Genomic DNA, 16,807 nt, shown 5'->3' with positions numbered 1-16,807 from the left:
CACACACACACACACGCACACACACAGTCTCAACATGAAAGACCGCCTGGAACAAGAGAGCCTAACCATATTGTGAGTTAAGAACATGATCACAGCCAGGCACTAGTGGTTCGTACCTCCTCAGAAGGATGAAATCTGGAGGATCGGAGTAGAAGCAGCAAGCCTAGGCAGAAAAAGTATGGGAGACTCCATCTTCAAAATATCTAGCAGAAAGCAGGGCTTGAAGTCTGGCTCAAGTGATAGATCACCAGCCAGTGAGCAAAGTGAACACGTTTGAGACCCTGAATTCAAACTCCTGTACGGCCAACTAAATGAAAGAACTAGAAAATAAAAATTTGATGATAAGTCTTATAAGGCTGGAGAGGAACGAAAGTGTAGACAAATACTTTCTCCCTGGTTAGTGGAAAAACTGCTAAAATCCAAATAAACGCTGTAGTCTAGTTGTACCAGTGGATTTTCTTTGGGGGAGGGGTACTTTAGGAGGTAGGATCTAGCTAGAGGAACTAGGTCCCGAGAGGGTGTACCCTTAAACAGAAAAGGGATGACTTCCTCCCTTCCCTCCCTCCTTCCCCCATCCCTCCTTCCTTTCTCTTTATCCTTTCCTCCTTCCTTTCTTCTTATCTCCCTCTCTTCTCTCTCCACCTTCCCTTCCCTCCTTTCTGCAGGAGGTGAGTGTCACATAAAGCTTCGTTCACCACGGGGAGGAGGACTGTGCCCTGCACCCATAGATTAAAACCAACAGACCTTTCCCTCCTTGCAAGTTGAGTTTCTCAGATATTTTGTTATGCCAAAGGAAGTCTAACACGTTTTATGAATATAAACATTCCAGAATTACAAAAATGTCCAAAATCTGAAACACTTCTGGCCCCAAGCACTGCATATGAAGACCACTCCCTCCACCTACAGCACAGAGCTGCCACATGAAAGAAAACAAGTGTCTCGCAGTTAGAAAACACTACGAAGGGCCAGGGTGTGGCTGGTGGGAAGAGCTCTGCCTTGCCCCGGTGACACCCTGGCTTCATCCCCAGTGCCAACACGGACCTCACAGCACTGCTGAGAGTTAGCTTCTGATGACTTCCTAGGAGTTTACTGTCTCTTTCCAGGGTCCTCGCAGACTCTGGATCAACAACTCCGAGGGTCACACAGGAACTCAGCCTGCTCCTACCTTAGGAGCCGTCCTGCCCTGTGCCAGTCTCATATTTCATGGCTTTCCTAACAGGATGCCACACTTAAGTGAAAACACTGCTGTTCCTTACAGCCTGCTCCTCTTCCAGCCCTGGCTTTGTTTCCCCATGGCGTTCACCTTCTCTGAGAACACACAAACCCTTAGTGGCCTTTCAGACCAGGTCATTACAAGGACAGGACTGAAATAACCCACAAATACTCTGTTTTTCTAAACAGATTTCTTTCACAGCCTCTAATATATACTAACGAATATTTTAAATCTCAAAAAAAAGTGATGCTAGACAGTTCACAGATTTTGATATCGCTACAGGCCACCTTTCCTGAGCCATAAACATAACTGCCAAAATGATTTCCCAAAAGGATACAAAATTTTTGTAGCTCCCAGTCACGCATTAGTTATATTTAGTGCATCTGTTCTTTAGTTTTATAAATATTTATTAGCTGATGTCAAAGGCAACAAAATAGGGCCTTTGTTATTTAGTTATTAGCATACATTGGTTGCAAAGGGGGAGTTTTATTGTGACATTCCCACATATGTATACAACTTCACTCAAAATGGTACCTTTTAATATTTCAATTTCCATTGGACTATTTCAAAGCTTACTTGGTGTAAATGAAATGTTTGGTCAATAAATGATAAATGAATAAAAGGCAAAACCTAAGAAAATTGGCTATTTACTTCACTCTGCAGCTTATGAAACTTACCACTCTGTTCTCTTGTCAGTTATCCAAGGATGGCAAGAAAAGAGTGCTGAGAATCTGAACAATTCTTAGTGGAGGCACAAACACAGAACAGCCCAGGTATGCTGGGCGCCAGTGGCTCATGCCTAAAATCCTAGCTACTCAGGAGGCTAAGACTGAAGATCGCTGTCCCCAGCCAGCCTGAGCAGGCAAGGCTGAGACTCTTAGCTCCAACAAACTACTCAGAATAAGCCAGAAGTGGTAGAATGCTAGCCTTGAACTAAAGCTCAGGGACAGCATCCAGATCCTGAGTTCAAGCCCCAGGACCAAAAAGAAAAAAAAAGTAGTATCCATTAAAATAAGGAGGGCTGAGAATGTGGCTATCTTGTGGTAGAGTGCCCGCCTAGCATGCATGAAGCTCTCAGTACCACATAAACAGAAAAGGCTGGTAGTGGCACTGTGGCTCAAGTAGTAGCGTACTAGCCTTGAACAAAAGAAGCTCAGGGACAGTGCCCAGGCCCTGCGTTCAAGCCCCAGGATTGGCAAAATAATCATAATAATAATAATGAGGACGTGATTATAGAATTTTAAGGAAGGCTCCTACTTTTTGCTTCCCACCATTGATGAGAGGTTGGGGGGACATCCTAGACAAGGGTTTGTGATGTTCTTATCATTAACCAGCTACATCACAGATCTCTGGCTTTGGACTAGAGAAGGAAGCAGCTGAGAAGGTATCATCCACAGGGGGGAAGACTGGAATTGGAGGTCAGTGCGATCAGAGGCTCAACCCTGTCAAACACAGCCCAAACCTGGGGTATCTGTTCACTCAGCAATGATCAGAATCAGTGGCTGATATACAAACGACCGACCTTGTGGACCACAGTCAGGGAGGTGAATGGAAAAGATGCTCAGCCATCCTCAAGAAGCAGCAGCCAACAGAAGCCTGACCAGAGCCCCAGATCACAACACAATCACAGTGTACACAAACACAGTGCTCTACACTGAACAACATCCCCCCCAAAAAAATACTAGCAGCAGCAGCAGAAGAGGGGAAAAGAAGTCATAGTGCAGAAACCCATCAACACATGTTCCCAGCAGGTGTCCAAGGTCAGTATCAGCAGTCAGAAGTCACACTGACAGTACAGCCCAGAGCAACAGCACCTGTCCCAGACACAGCACCCAGCCTCAGCCGCAGACAAACCCGAGACATAGTCACACAATCCCTGACCATAAACAATCCCTGCTCAAAACTGCCAGTCATTGGGGCTGGGAAGGTGGCTCAGTGGTAGAGCATTTGCCTTGCATGCATGAGGCCCTGGGTTCGATTCCTCAGCACCACATAAGCAAAAAGAAAAAAGCCAGAAGTGGTGCTGTGGCTCAAGTGGTAGAGCTCTAGCCTTGAGCTGAAGAACTGAGGGACAGTGCCCAGGCCCAGAGTTCAGGCCCCACGACCAGATCCAAAAAAAAAAAAAACTGCCAGTCATCAAAACAGAGGAGCCTGAGGAAACCTAGATAAAACATGGTCTTTAATTTTATTTAAACAAGATGGAAATGATGAATAGCCCGAAAGAACGGGACAGTCTGAAAACGCAAGGAATAGAGTTAGGATGAGCAGGGTTATAAAATATAATCCTTAGGCAGGCACTGGGGGACTCAAACCTATAATCCTAGCTACTCAGGAGGCTGAGATCTGAGGATCATGATTCAAAGCCAGCCTAGGCAGCAAAGTCCATGAGACCCTTATTTCCAATTAACCACTAGAAAACCAGAAGCAGCCCCCAGGCCCTGAGTTCAAGTGGCACAACTGACTCTCCCCCCCCACCCCCGCAAAAAAGCAACAACAACAAACTGCAATCCTTTTATTTACAACTAAAATTGGCAAGAAATCATTTCTGCACAGTATATGCAGGGGAGGATTGCAATGGTGTAGCTCCCTCAAACAACTTACTCATAGTTTAACAAAATGAATACCAGGAAGCTGGAACAAGTGTTGTGGGGAATAGGGAGGGCAGATAGATTGAGGAAAGGTGGATGAATACAGTCATAATATTCAATGTGCATATGTGAACATGGAAGCAGGTAGTTCAACTTAAGGGGATGGGTAGGGTTAGGAGAGATGAGGGATAATGATGGAAGGGTAACAATGTATCCTGATACACATTGCACTCATAAGTTCCTATGCTGAACTGTAACCCCTTTGTACACCTGCTTAAAGATAATTAAAAAAAAAAAACTTACTCATTGCTGCCATGTTCAAGTAAGAGCTCTTTATATGCGGAGATTAATTTTCCATATTATCCTCTTACCATAAGCGCCCTCAAGGCCAGTCTAAGCAAGGTCAGACTAATCAAATGACTTAGCAACTTTTAAGGTGAACAGAAAAAGAATTTTCAAGTTCACACTCTCTATGCTTTCCGCATAGAAAACGATTGAGAAGCTCCCCAATGACGAAACTAGCTCAGGCAGAAAAGTCCATGCAAGTCCATCTCTAAAATGACCAGAAAAATGCTGGGCAGGAGATCCAGCTCTCAAGTATTAGGCATCAGCTGAGCAAACAAACTGAGAACGAGCTAGAGACCCTGAGTTCAAACCTCAGTATTGGCTGTTAAAAAACATTATCTGAACAACATATATTTAATTTTTTATGAAACACAAAATTATAAAAGAAAAAAATTAAAATTCCACCTATTACTAAGTGAAAACATGAAGAACCAAAAGAAAAAGTGTTGAACTGTCCTAGCATAGGTTGAGTATTTCTTTTTTTTGGGGGGGGGGGTCCGGTCATGGGGCCTGAACTCTGGGCCTGGGTACTGTCCTTCAGCTCTTCACCTCAAGGCTAGCACTCTACCACTTGAGACACAGCGCCACTTCCGGCTTTTTTCTTATGTGGTGCTGAGGAATCGAACCCAGGGCCTCGAGCATGCGAGGCAAGTGCTCTACCACTGAGCCACTTTCCCAGCCCCAGGTTGAGTATTTCTTAGAAACCTCTATCAGGCAATTTTATAAATGCATACCATCTCCAAGGCTTAGACTTGAGATGTGACCTTCAACTCATGCAATGGTTACTTCCCTTCACAGAGGTTCCCCTGCAATTTGTGTTGATTCTTAGAATACCGATATGCAGGAACCTGAACAATGATCCAAATAATGAGCTTCCATGCAGCCATTTCAAACACCTTCCAGCTCTGAGAATGCAGCTCAGTGCTTACCTAGAGTGTACAATGCTCTGCTTCTATCCACAACATTGCAAAAAGGGACAAAACAACAACAAAAACCCACCAGCAGAATTCACCATCTTTTCCTCGACACCAGCCTCCTTCCTATGTGATCAGCTTCTCAAAGTAAAAATTGCACCTCCCATTCTGTGTTCTTGCCACACTCTGGGCATTTCGCTGGCAAAATGCTGGTTTACACGTGCCTTCCCCCTACCCACTGTCCCCTCCCCCACTCCACCCAACGCCCAGCCCCACCCCTGGACCGAACTCAGAGCTTTGCAAGCACTTGCCTGGTAAGTGCTCTTCTATTGAGCCAAATTCCCATGCATGTGCGGTCTGTCTAAGTTCCATCTCACCTCACAGAGGAACCATGTTATCAACACCCAGAGAAATTCCCACTCTGATTCTCCATCATGTCACTGAAAACAGACAGATCGATCTTCAAACCTCATTTCAATCCTGTCACTCTCCCAATTAAAAACCCTTGAACTCTCTTCCAAACTAAGTTCAAATTCGCTGGACTCCAACCTGAGCCTTAACCCAGCAGGTTTGCGTGTCTCAATGTTCTCAGCCTTCCTTGCTGGTTCTTGCTTTGCTTGACCTTGAAAATACACACATGCATGCACGCACATACGCACTTGTCCACACACACTTCCATCAATCTAGTCTCCATAACCCACTCCTCCTCAACTTGTTTGGGGGGGGGGGGTGTGAGTGTGCACGCATGCATGCGAATATGCTAATAATAGGGCTTGAACTTAGGACCTTGTTCTCTCATTCAGCTTTCTTTTCTTTTCTTTTTTTTATCAGTCTCGGGGCTTGAACTCTGGGCCTGGGTGCTGTCCCTCAGCTCTTCAGCTCAGGCGAGTGCATTACCACTTGAGCCACAGTGCCACTTCTGGTTTCCTGGTGGTTTATTGGAGATAAGAGTTTCACAGACTTTCCTGCTAGGCTGGCTTTGAACCATGATTCTCAGATCTCAGCCTCCTGAGTAGCTAGGATTACAGGCGTGAGCCTGTAAGCACCCAGCTTTTCATTCAGCTTTTTTGGTGCACAGATAGTGCTCTACCACCCAAACCTCCTGTCCAACTTTCTGGCGGTTAATTGACTAAGAACCAGGATTATAGGCATGAGCTACCAATACCAGGCTCCATTCCCAACTTCTAACGACAGCAGCCTTTTCAGGGCTGTTCAGTAAACAGCAGCATGTGGAAAACATGCAGTGCGCACACACTAAAATACTATTTTCTTCCTCTACTAGTTGTAATAAGACATCGCCAATTCTGAGAAGCGGTGGTGAAGGAATTGGGAGGGTGACATGTCGGCAGTAGCAGGGAAACGGGCTGAAGGCACTCACTTCCAAATGGGCAGCTTTCTCCCAATGTGCACCTGCCTCTTGTCTACCGTAAGTATCCATCATTGGGAGGGCCTCTGGAGGTCACACATGGAAAAGAGGCACCATTTTATCTTAGAATGCAGTAAACTCTCATCAATCTCAAGCACATTACCTCAGAGTCGCGCTCCAATGCTCTAGTCAGTGTCTTCAAGATCAGCTTTATTCTGGGAAGAGTTGTGATGTCATCACACACACAGCCTCATTAACCCTGCCCAGCCTGTACCTGGACCCCACACTCACATTGACACCTGGCTGCAGAGCACAGGATGGCTGGGAGGAGGGCAGCACATACCATGGGTCTCTCAGCACAGTGTCTTCCATACTGAGATTTTCACATGGGGATGGCTACCCAGGAGCATTGTGGATGGAATCCAAGACTGTCTTTTCCTTCCCTCCAGAAATCCTACAAAGATGACATTAAAAATATGTTTTTAAGGTACAAACAAAGCCAGGGCTGGGTGCCACTGTCTAACATCTATAATCCTAGCTATTCAGGAGGCTGAGATATGAGGATTATGGTTCAAAGCCAGCCCAAGCAGGAAAACCCTTGAGACTCATCTCCAATTAACTACCAAATAAAGACATAAGTGGCTCAAGTGGCAGAGTGCTAGCCCTGAGCAAAACCTCAGGGATGCCAGGCACTGGTAGCTCATGCCTGTGATCCTAACTAATCAGGAGACTGAGATCTGAGGATCAAAGTTCAAAGCCAGCCTGGGCAGGGAAGTCTGTGAAAACCAGAAAACCAGAAGTAGAGCTCAAAGTAGTAGTGCACTAGCCTGGAGCAGGGACAGTACCCAGGGTCCAAGTTCAAGCCCCACAGCCAACAACAACAACAACAAAAGAACATAAAAAAAAAACAAACCTCAGGGACAGCACTCAGACCCTGAGTTCAAGTCCCAGGACTAGCACAAAAATAAAATAAAGTAAAATTATATAAACAAGCAAATGAGGCTATAGTATTATATATAGCTCAGTGGCAGCATGCATGAGCCCTAGGTTTTGCCCCTAGCACTGAAAAAATAAAGTAAGATCTACTTTGGCACTCTGTCTCTCTCCCTCTCCGCGCCCCGCACCCCTACCCCTCTGTTCCCCACCTCTCTCAAGATTAGTGGCTGCTTAGGACAAGGGATTTGGAAAAACACCAAAGGAGCCCAAGTATATAGTATTAGTGGGGGGGGGGGAGGAAGATTATCTTGTTTTTTTGTGATACTGGGTACTGAACCTGGCCTTTCCTTCCCAAGTAGCTGAGATTATAGATATACACTGCTATGCCTGGCTCATTAAGAGGGGTTCTTCAGCCAGGCACTGGTGACTCATGCCTATAATCCTAGCTACTAAGGAGGCTGAGATCTGAGGATCACAGTTCAAAGCCAGCCCAGGCAGGAATGTCCATGAGACTCTTATCTCCAATTAACCATGGAAAACCAGAAGTGGCTCAAGTGGTAGAGCATTAGCCTTGAGCTGAAGAGCTGAGGGACAGTGCCCAGGCCCAGAGTTCAAGCCCCACAACCAATTAAAAAAAAAAAGAGGGGCTCTTCATGAAGTGAAAAAAATGACCTAAAATTGACTGAGGTGATTGATGGTAAAGATGTAATTACTATCGAATGATACACTGTCAATAGTTGAGCTGTGTGGCACATAAATTGTATCTTAGTAGCTGTTACCAAAATACAGTGTAGACACTCAAGGTCAGGGCTGTCAGGACCAAGTCAAAGCCAAGGTAAGAGTGAGTGCAGTCTGGGGAAAGAAGAGGTCAGGGAGGGTAGCTATATCCTGGGTGGAGACACTCCACGTAGAGGTGTGTGGAGTGCTAGCATGTCCCACACAGGGACGATGGGGCCTCTGTCCTCAGAGGAGAGCCAAGTAGAAATTAGTGGGTGGATCTGACATCAGGGCTACATGGAAGGAATCCAAACAGCAGCACCTTTCCCAAAGGGAGCGGGGAACAAGGGACTTCTCAAGGTCATCCAGGCTGAGAGGCCTCACAGTAAAGCTGAGAGAGAAGGTGAGGCTGAGAACCAGTTCTCCCCTTTTCTGCCCGTAAGACCAACGCCATGCCCTGTTCTCCACACAGGAACCCAAGCAGTCTCCCAGGAAATGACAGCTCAGAGGAATGGGCTCAGGTGCTGGCCTGTAGATCCTCTAGTGAGGACCCGAACCCTTGAGAAATCAGAGCCCCCAAACATGAGCTCTGCCTGTGTGTGTGGGTCCAGCACCCAAGTGGCTTCCCACAGCTCCATCCCTCCAGCTCACCACAGGCATGAGCCTTGAATACAGAAAAGATGGGAATAAATGAAAAATAAAACTGGAGGGGGGGGGCGGAGAGCACTGAGGTACAAAGCAGATTACTGTATATACACTTGCTATCTTTTTGAGTTATTTAGAAACTTTTAGAAGTTTATATTCAGGACCAAAATAAAAGATAAAACCGGTGGAAAACAGAATCATGGAAAACAGAATCTCTCTCAGAAAGCAGAACTAAAAAAGAAATAAGAACATTAGAGGGGCTGGGAAGGTGGCTCAGTGGTAGAGTGCTTGCCTTGCATGCCTGAGGCCCTGGGTTTGATTCCCCAGCACCACATAAGCAATAAGAAAAAAACCGGAAGTGGCGCTATGGCTCAAGTGGTAGAGCGCTAGCCTTGAGCTGAAGAGCTGAGGGACAGTGCCCAGGCCCAGAGTTCAGGCCCCATGACCGGACCAAAAAAAAAAAAAAAACAAACATTAGAAAAAAGCTTCAAAATCAAAAGTTCAATCCAGCTGGTCTAACATCTAAGTGAATAAGAAGAGTGCTTCAACTGGGTACTAGTGGCTCACGCCTGTAATCCTAGCTACTCAGGAGGCTCAGATCTGGGGATGGAGGTTCAAAGCCAACTTGGGCAAACAAATCTATGACTGTCTCCTGTTAACCACCAGAACAAAAAGCCAGAAACAGAGGTGTGGCTCAAGCAGTAGAGCACTAGCTTTGAGCAAAAAAAAACAAAACAAAACAAAAAACACAGCAGTGACACAGCCCAAGTCCTTGAGTTCAAGCCACATAAAGGGGGAAGAACTCCAGAGCCCAAAGAAGTCATTTGAAAGTGCCGTCACAGGGCCTCAGATAAACCACATGATGCTCAATTACTTGCCAAATTCAGATAAGCAACTAGTAATTCTTCAGTGCACGTTTGTTCCCTTGTATATCTGGGCATTTTGTATTTTTTACTTGGCCAACCTGGCAATCCAGTTCCTTGGATGACCCAAGACACAAATGGAGAGGTCCACACTGCCTGAGTGCACATGGCCCTCAGGGAACCCGAGCAGCAGACACATGCAACATGGTCCAGCCTCACCTTGGCCAGGCACAGGTTGAAGGCTGTGCAGGTTCATCAAACGGTGCCCCAGCAATCACAGTGCACGGAGTACCTTTGCACAGACAAAGGAGCCTCTGGGCCTGTGCTCTACCACTTATCTCCAGCACACAATCAGAAGACTGTGTTTTTTTTAGTCTCGTGGGAAACTGGTTTTAATTTGGGAAACTAGCTGAGCAGATGGGAATTCTGGAAGAGAGCCAGGAAGTAGGGGGAGGGGGGGAGGGAGGGCAGGAAGGCCTGTGAGTGCAGGTCACAGCCTCTGTCTGGGTCACCAGAGAAATAGAAGACATGAAGGGGGAAACCCCAGGTAACTGAGCAACCAGACTTGTCTGCACACAGGAGGCAGTTTGGGGAGGTGCGAGGTGTGGGGAAAATATAAGCAAATTATCCTGGGTGGTCATGAGCCATCCAAGCTCCCTGGGAAGCTGGCGCTACTCAGACATCACTGGACCTAAAAGGTCCAGGCACAGCCCACTTCTGGCCTGGGTGGACAACAGGGCCAAGACAAACAGAGCTTGATTTAAACCTTTTAAATATTTAGGCATATGGTATATACCTTTTAAATATTTAAATGTACCTTTTAAATATTTAATTATACATTTTAAATATTTAGCCCTCTGGTCTCTATTTGTACTTTATCCTAAGTTTTACAAGCACGAAGGACAGGCCTGTGAGCAATGCTATCATTATCATCATCATCATCATCATCATCATCATCATCATCATCATCATCACCATCACCATCCCTACTTTATTTTGTAAGGAAAGAAATTATCTTTGCTCAAGGAGCAGTTAAGTAGTGGGAAGGGGAGGCTGAGATCAAATCTATACCTTCTGTCTCCAAAATCCAGGCTTCTAACTGTCTCTATGACCACAGATACCTACAACGAAGAAGTTCAAATTTAGTGATAGGAGCATATTATACAGAAATAAGAAAGGAGTCAATAATAGAGTAACAAACCAAAATGGAAAGTTATATGTAATTTTCTTTGGAGGGTAAAAAAACCTCACTGGAAAGTTTTGAAAAATTAACAACCCTAACTTCACATCTCTTCCTTCAGTAGAAACAACTTAAAAACACAAAGTATGGAATTTATGGTTTTTGCTAATATGAGTACAAGTCTAACACGGTAGAAAATATTTTACTCACTGCAACCCTAAGAACAATCCAGCATTTAGTGTGATTCCAAAATTGTTTGTAGTAAAATACAATCAATTCTACTTGCAGAAAATGTTAACTAAAAATTAATTTCAGACTGCAAAATTAGAATGCGTGAATATGTAGGTGTACTTTTTAGATGTATTTTTCTTTTTTCCAACACTATTCTCAATCTCAGTGTTTTTAAGAACTTCAGCCAGTGAGTGTTTTGTTTAATAAAAGAGGCCGGGTACCCATAGGTCAGGTCTGTAATCCTAGCTACTCAGGAGATTAAGTTCTAAGGGTCATGGTTCAAAGCCAGATCTCACAGTAAAGTCCATGAGACTCTTGTCTCCAACAGAGCACCAAAAAAGCTGGAAGAGAAGCTGTGGCTCAAGTGGTACACCATTAGCCTTGAGTAAAAAAGCTCAGGGACAGCGCCCAGGCCCTGAATTCATGACTGGTGCATGCACACGCACACATGCACACACGCACACGTGCACACACACATGCACACACACACACAAATATTCCTTTTATACAAATATAATATATAATAAAAGGAAGGGGAAATAGGGAAGAAAAGCCCTTGGTATATGCATTCTTTTGGGTTATCTATATTCCTGAAAACTGTATAGGTTATAAAATTATTAAATTTAATAATAATTCAGATACATGGGAACTTTTGCTTCAAACTTATCAACTCTAAGAGCACACATAATGCAATGTTAGTAACAATCGCTCTCTTATACCATTACATTACCAACATCAAAGAGAAATCCCAACCCAGAGAACTTTTTGTGTATCTGTCCAGGCCCTGGGGGAAAAGCACAAAGAAAAAAGAAACAGACTCATAACCTAAGATTGGACCCCAGAACAAAGTCTGCAGTCTTTGAAGGGCACAGACCATGCGCTCTTCATGTCTCCACTAGCGGATGGTCACATGGGACTGGGCTCTCCTATCTTTCTAATCTGCTTTCTAATCTTACTCTACTTCATGTGTCAGCCTCTCATGAGTTCCTTCTGGCCTGTCCAGAACCCTGTCAACATCATATACCTGATTCATCCCAATCGCCTTCAAATTCTTTTATTTCATTGGTCTTCTCAATATTCTTTTCAATAGTTATGTATACCAGATGTTGTTATTTATTAAATAACTCTAAAGAAAAATGAGGTAATGAGATAAGTAATATAAAAGGTAAACAACAAAAGGCAGGCAGTGGTAGCTCACATGTGTAATTCTCATTACTTAGGAAGCTGAGATCTGAGGATCATGGTTCTAAGCCAGCCCAGGCAGGAAAGTCCATGAGACTATTATCTCCCATTAGCCACAAAAAAGGGCAGAAATTGGAGCTCAAGTGGTAGAGCACCATCCTTGAGGAAAAGGCTGAGAGATAGAACCCAAGTCTTGAGTCCAAGCCCAGCATGGAAGGAAGGAAGGAAGGAAGGAAGGAAGGAAGGAAGGAAGGAAGGAAGGAAGGAAGGGAGGAAGGGAGGAAGGGAGGAAGGGAGGAAGGGAGGAAGGGAGGAAGGGAGGAAGGGAGGAAGGGAGGAAGGGAGGAAAGGAGAGAGGGAGGAGGGAGGAGGGAGGAAGTCTTCCTTCATGTGTATTCTAGGCTACTGGCAGGACATTACAAGAGAATGGAATGGAGAAAAGGGACATAATGAGCTGGCACACAGATGTGGGAAAAGCTGTTCTTTTTTATTTTCTAGCGAAGTGGGTTGCTTAAGGGTTCCGGGTTTGGCCTGGTAGCTTGGCACTTGTTGATTGTTTTGCTAGGACAATATCAGCAAGTAAAAAAAAGGGAAAGAGGAACTATTTTGGGATAAGGAGGGATTTTTGAAATGTAAGATCTTGTCTTAACTTGTTGTTCCAAGATGAAGTTAAGACACACCTCAGATTGTTCAAGAAATAGCAGAGGGTGTGGGTATGTGTTAAGAGATTACTTGTGTACTGTTACTCTCCGTTCAAAGTCTTTTCAATGGTCACTCTGTGTAAATATATAAGATATATCTTACTTTCTTTAAACTAGCCAGTCACAAGCAGGCTGTGAACCTGTGCCTGGCCAGTTTGAGCAGAGAAGCAGAGCCTCTGTGTTAGGAATAGAGAGAAGCCCGCCGGCTCTGTGTGCTTGCTTGACAGGTGTCTGGCTGATAGGGCACCTTTCTGCAAAAATAAATTTTGCCTTCATGATGCCCCTATACAACACCCCAGCCACTTCTAACACGAGAACAGAGCCCTGTGTACAGGGAAAGAAAGCCACCTCTACTCCACACACACAAGTCACCAGCATATTCATGTTCAGATATTAAAGAAGAGTCAAAGGTCAAGTAGCTAAACAAAGTTTAAACCTGTTCTTTACCACAATACTTCCCCATTTTCAGTCTCTTATGTGATCTATAATGTATTAATGTGCTTTTTCCCCCCTTCAACTTGGCAAAAGAAGGTCTAGAGAATAAATTGTTCACCAGGATCTAATCTCCACACCCTTTCACCCCTACGAGCATCACAGGGCCTTGCCTGTGCCTTGGGAAATACTATCTTCAAGAAATGGGTCTGCTGGTTTACTGCCAAATGCAGTGCTCAGCCAGCCAGGCCAATGACCTGGCTACTGCTCAGTATAGGGCCACTGATGCCTTTTGTGATTGGCTCCCTGGTGGACAATCCAAGCTGAGCAAGCCAAGGTAGTTTAAGCTGTAGCAAGAACTTACAGAGAAAAGCTCAGCAGGAGTCTCTGCCAATGGCCCGGTATCATAGCAGTGTGGTAAGTTTTGGCAGTTTTCTTTGTTCATTCCTAGAAGATTTAACTTGCTAACCTTTCTGAGTTCCACATACTTAAAAGACCACAACCTGTAAATTAAGGTTAGTGACTCACATCTGTAATCCTAGTTACCCAAAAGGCTGAGATTTAAAAGACTGTAGTTCAAAGCCAGTCTGAGAAGAAAAGTTTTTAAGACTTTATCTCCAAAATAATGGGGGAGGGGGTGCGGGGGAGGGGGGGGCGGCGCGGGGGAGCTGGGCTGGTCAGGCACTGATAGTTCACACTTGTAATCCTAGCTACCCAGGAGGCTGAGAGCTGAGGATCAAGGTTCAAACCCAGCCTGGGCAAGAAAAGTCTATGATATAACCAGCAAAAAGACAAAAGCAGAGGTGTGGCTCAAGTGGTAGAGCACCAGCCTTGATTTAAAAAAAGCCAAGTGAAAGTGTGAGGCTCTGAATCTAAGCCCCAATCAGTACCAGAACCAGAACAACAAAAAAAGCCAAACTGGAGGTATGACTCAAGTGGTATAGCACTAGACATAACCAAGCAAGTTAAGCAAGCACTGAGTTCAAGCCCTGGAACTGGGAGGACAAAAAAAAGAAAAGATCATAAACTCCCCAAGGTCAGAAACAATACAAATCTAGACAAAAGTGTCAAACTATCTAGGTGGGAAAAAAAAAAAACTTGGCAGGTAAATGCTATTAAAATGCAAGGAACTCTGTAATGTCAAGGACAGTTCTGTGCATAATAAAAAGTGGAAGAGGAAATCAAGCTGCAGGAAAAGCAAATAAGCAAATGATGATCACTTCCTTAAGGAAGAAGAAGGTCAAGATGCACACAGCCAGCACCTTAATCCCAGGATGAGCCACAGCTCAAAGGAATACATTAATAAGAGTAGTATCAGTTATTTAAGCCCTTCCTAGACAAAGCCTTTCAGTTTTCAATGGCAAGAAGAAAATCACATCTGCATGCATCTATGTGCAAGTGTGAAACAATGGTGGATAAATGAGGGCAGACAGCCATCAACCTGTTCTAGGACAGAAATAGCTAGCAGAGCATCTCTTCCTCCGCTAAGTGATGGGCATTTGGAAAATGGTTCTTCTACCTCACTACCAACAACATTAAAGTTGGGACAGGAAAATGCCACAGTAAACCCAATGACTGTTTTCTTGGCTTTCCTGAAGAATCCGAAAATCACTCAAGCAATCTACACACAACTAATCACCACTCTCTCAGCTTCTTATAGAAGCATAAAACCCTTTATAGATACTCAAAATAGAAGCTTCAACTCAAGTTGAAGCTTGGCACCAGGAGTGCCTAAATGTAATCCTAGCTACCCAGGAGGCTGAGATCTGAGGAGCACAGTTCAAAGCCAGCTGGAAAAGGAATCATGAGACCCTTATCTCCAATTAATCCCCAGAAAACTGGAAGTAGCCCTGTGGCTCAAAGTGGTAGAGTGCTAGCCCTTGATTGAAAAAGCTCAGGGACAGCACCTAGGCCTTGAGTTCAAATCCCACAACAGGGATGGAGGGGGGAACAAAAACAAAAAGAAAGAAGAGAAATAGTATAGATTTGTTACTTGGGCTAACCTCAAATCACAATCCTCAGATCTTAGCCTCCTGAGTAGCTTGGATTACAGGCATGAACTACCAGAGCCCAACTTTGCCATGTTCAAATGCACCTTTCTTTAATTCCTGAGTTATATTACAAGAGTAACACATGTTCTTTTCCTAAACTTTGAGATCCACAAGTTCAGCAACAGAAGGCAAAAGCCTTGGAGAGGCCAACTCACCAGACAGAAACTGGTATCATTTGGGAAAGAGATCTCTAAACACATACGATCATAAATACACACACCCAGCACTTGAACACCCTAAGCTTTGACACATACATGAAGTGCACACCTGTGCACTCTCATCACAGCGACAGACATGCTTCTATGTCAACTCAAACATACATAGTTGTTCAAAAGTACTCTTTTAGGAACAATGAAATCCTCACTGTATAGTTAATATACACTTAAAAAATAAAGACTACCCTTTTATATTCAGATTCTGGTATTTCCAAGCTGTTTTTAAGGCAAAGTAAGAATCCCAAGAGATATGCCTTCACGAATTCTGGCAAAAGCAAGAACACTTCAAAAAATAACCTTTAACACATACAGTGTTGAATTTCACCCATTTGCTTTAAAATCCTGAACATATATTTTTAACTCAGAGGGTAAAATGAAGGGTTAGAGAACAGGAGGGAACAAAGACATTAGAATAATTTATTCAGGTTCTTAAATCACAACCTTTATGGCTGCAGGTGGAGCTCAATGGGACAGTACTTGTTAAGTATGTGCAAGATCCTGGTTTTGATCCTCAGCAGTATGAAAAATCATAACCTTGATGTCTACCATGTGCTCAGGAACAACTTCTATCACTCCATCCATCAAGACACCATCTGAGGGCTGGGAATGTGGCTTAGTAGTAGAGTACTTGCCTAGAATGCATGAAGCCCTGGGTTCAATTCCTCAGTACCACATAAGCAGAAAAAGCCACAAGTGGCACTGTGGCTCAAGTGGTAGAGCACTAGCCTTGAGCAAAAGAAGCTCAGGGACAGTACCCAGGCCCTGAGTTTTAGCCCCAGGACTGGGGAAAAAAAAAAAAAAAAGACACCATCTGCTATGGATTTCACAGTGCCTTTGTGTCATGACATACTGATGGATTCCTTTTTTTTTTTTCTTTTTTTTTGTCGGTCATGGGGCTTGAACTCTGGGCCTGGGCGCTGTCCCTCAGCTCTTCAGCTCAAGGCTAGAGCTCTACCACTTGAGCCACAGCGCCACTTCTGGTTCTCTGGTGGTTAATTGGAGATAAGAGTCTCATAGACTTTTCTGCCAGGGCTGGCTTTGAACCATGATCCTCAGATCACAGCCTCCAGAGTAGCTAGGATTACAGGTATGAGCCACCAACGCCCAGCTAAAAACTATTTCTTTTTTTTTTTTTTTTTTTTTTTTTTTTGGTCAGTTGTGGAGCTTGAACTCTGGGCCTAAGCACTGTCCCTCAGCTCTTCAGGTCAAGGCTAGGACTCTATTTGAG

General features: G+C 44.3%; 1 protein-coding gene across 3 annotated transcripts in view; it reads right to left on the bottom strand.

The window, feature by feature from the left end:
* Positions 1-16,807, bottom strand: part of Znf532 (zinc finger protein 532) — a 103,279-nt gene that overhangs the window by 63,868 nt on the left and 22,604 nt on the right. The window contains exon 1 of one of the 3 annotated variants that reach the window (XM_013019022.1): positions 6,770-6,844. The exons of the other annotated variants lie outside the window; for them this stretch is intronic. The gene's annotated coding sequence lies outside the window, so the exon portion shown is untranslated. Of the gene's footprint in view, positions 1-6,769; positions 6,845-16,807 lie in introns of those variants that run through there. 3 annotated transcript variants of the gene reach the window in all.

The sequence above is a fragment of the Dipodomys ordii genome, unplaced genomic scaffold (assembly GCF_000151885.1).
Source record: "Dipodomys ordii isolate 6190 unplaced genomic scaffold, Dord_2.0 Scaffold43, whole genome shotgun sequence".
Taxonomy (NCBI): domain Eukaryota; kingdom Metazoa; phylum Chordata; class Mammalia; order Rodentia; family Heteromyidae; genus Dipodomys; species Dipodomys ordii.
Note: the sequence above shows the minus strand (reverse complement) of the source record. Positions and strands in the feature narration are given on the sequence as shown.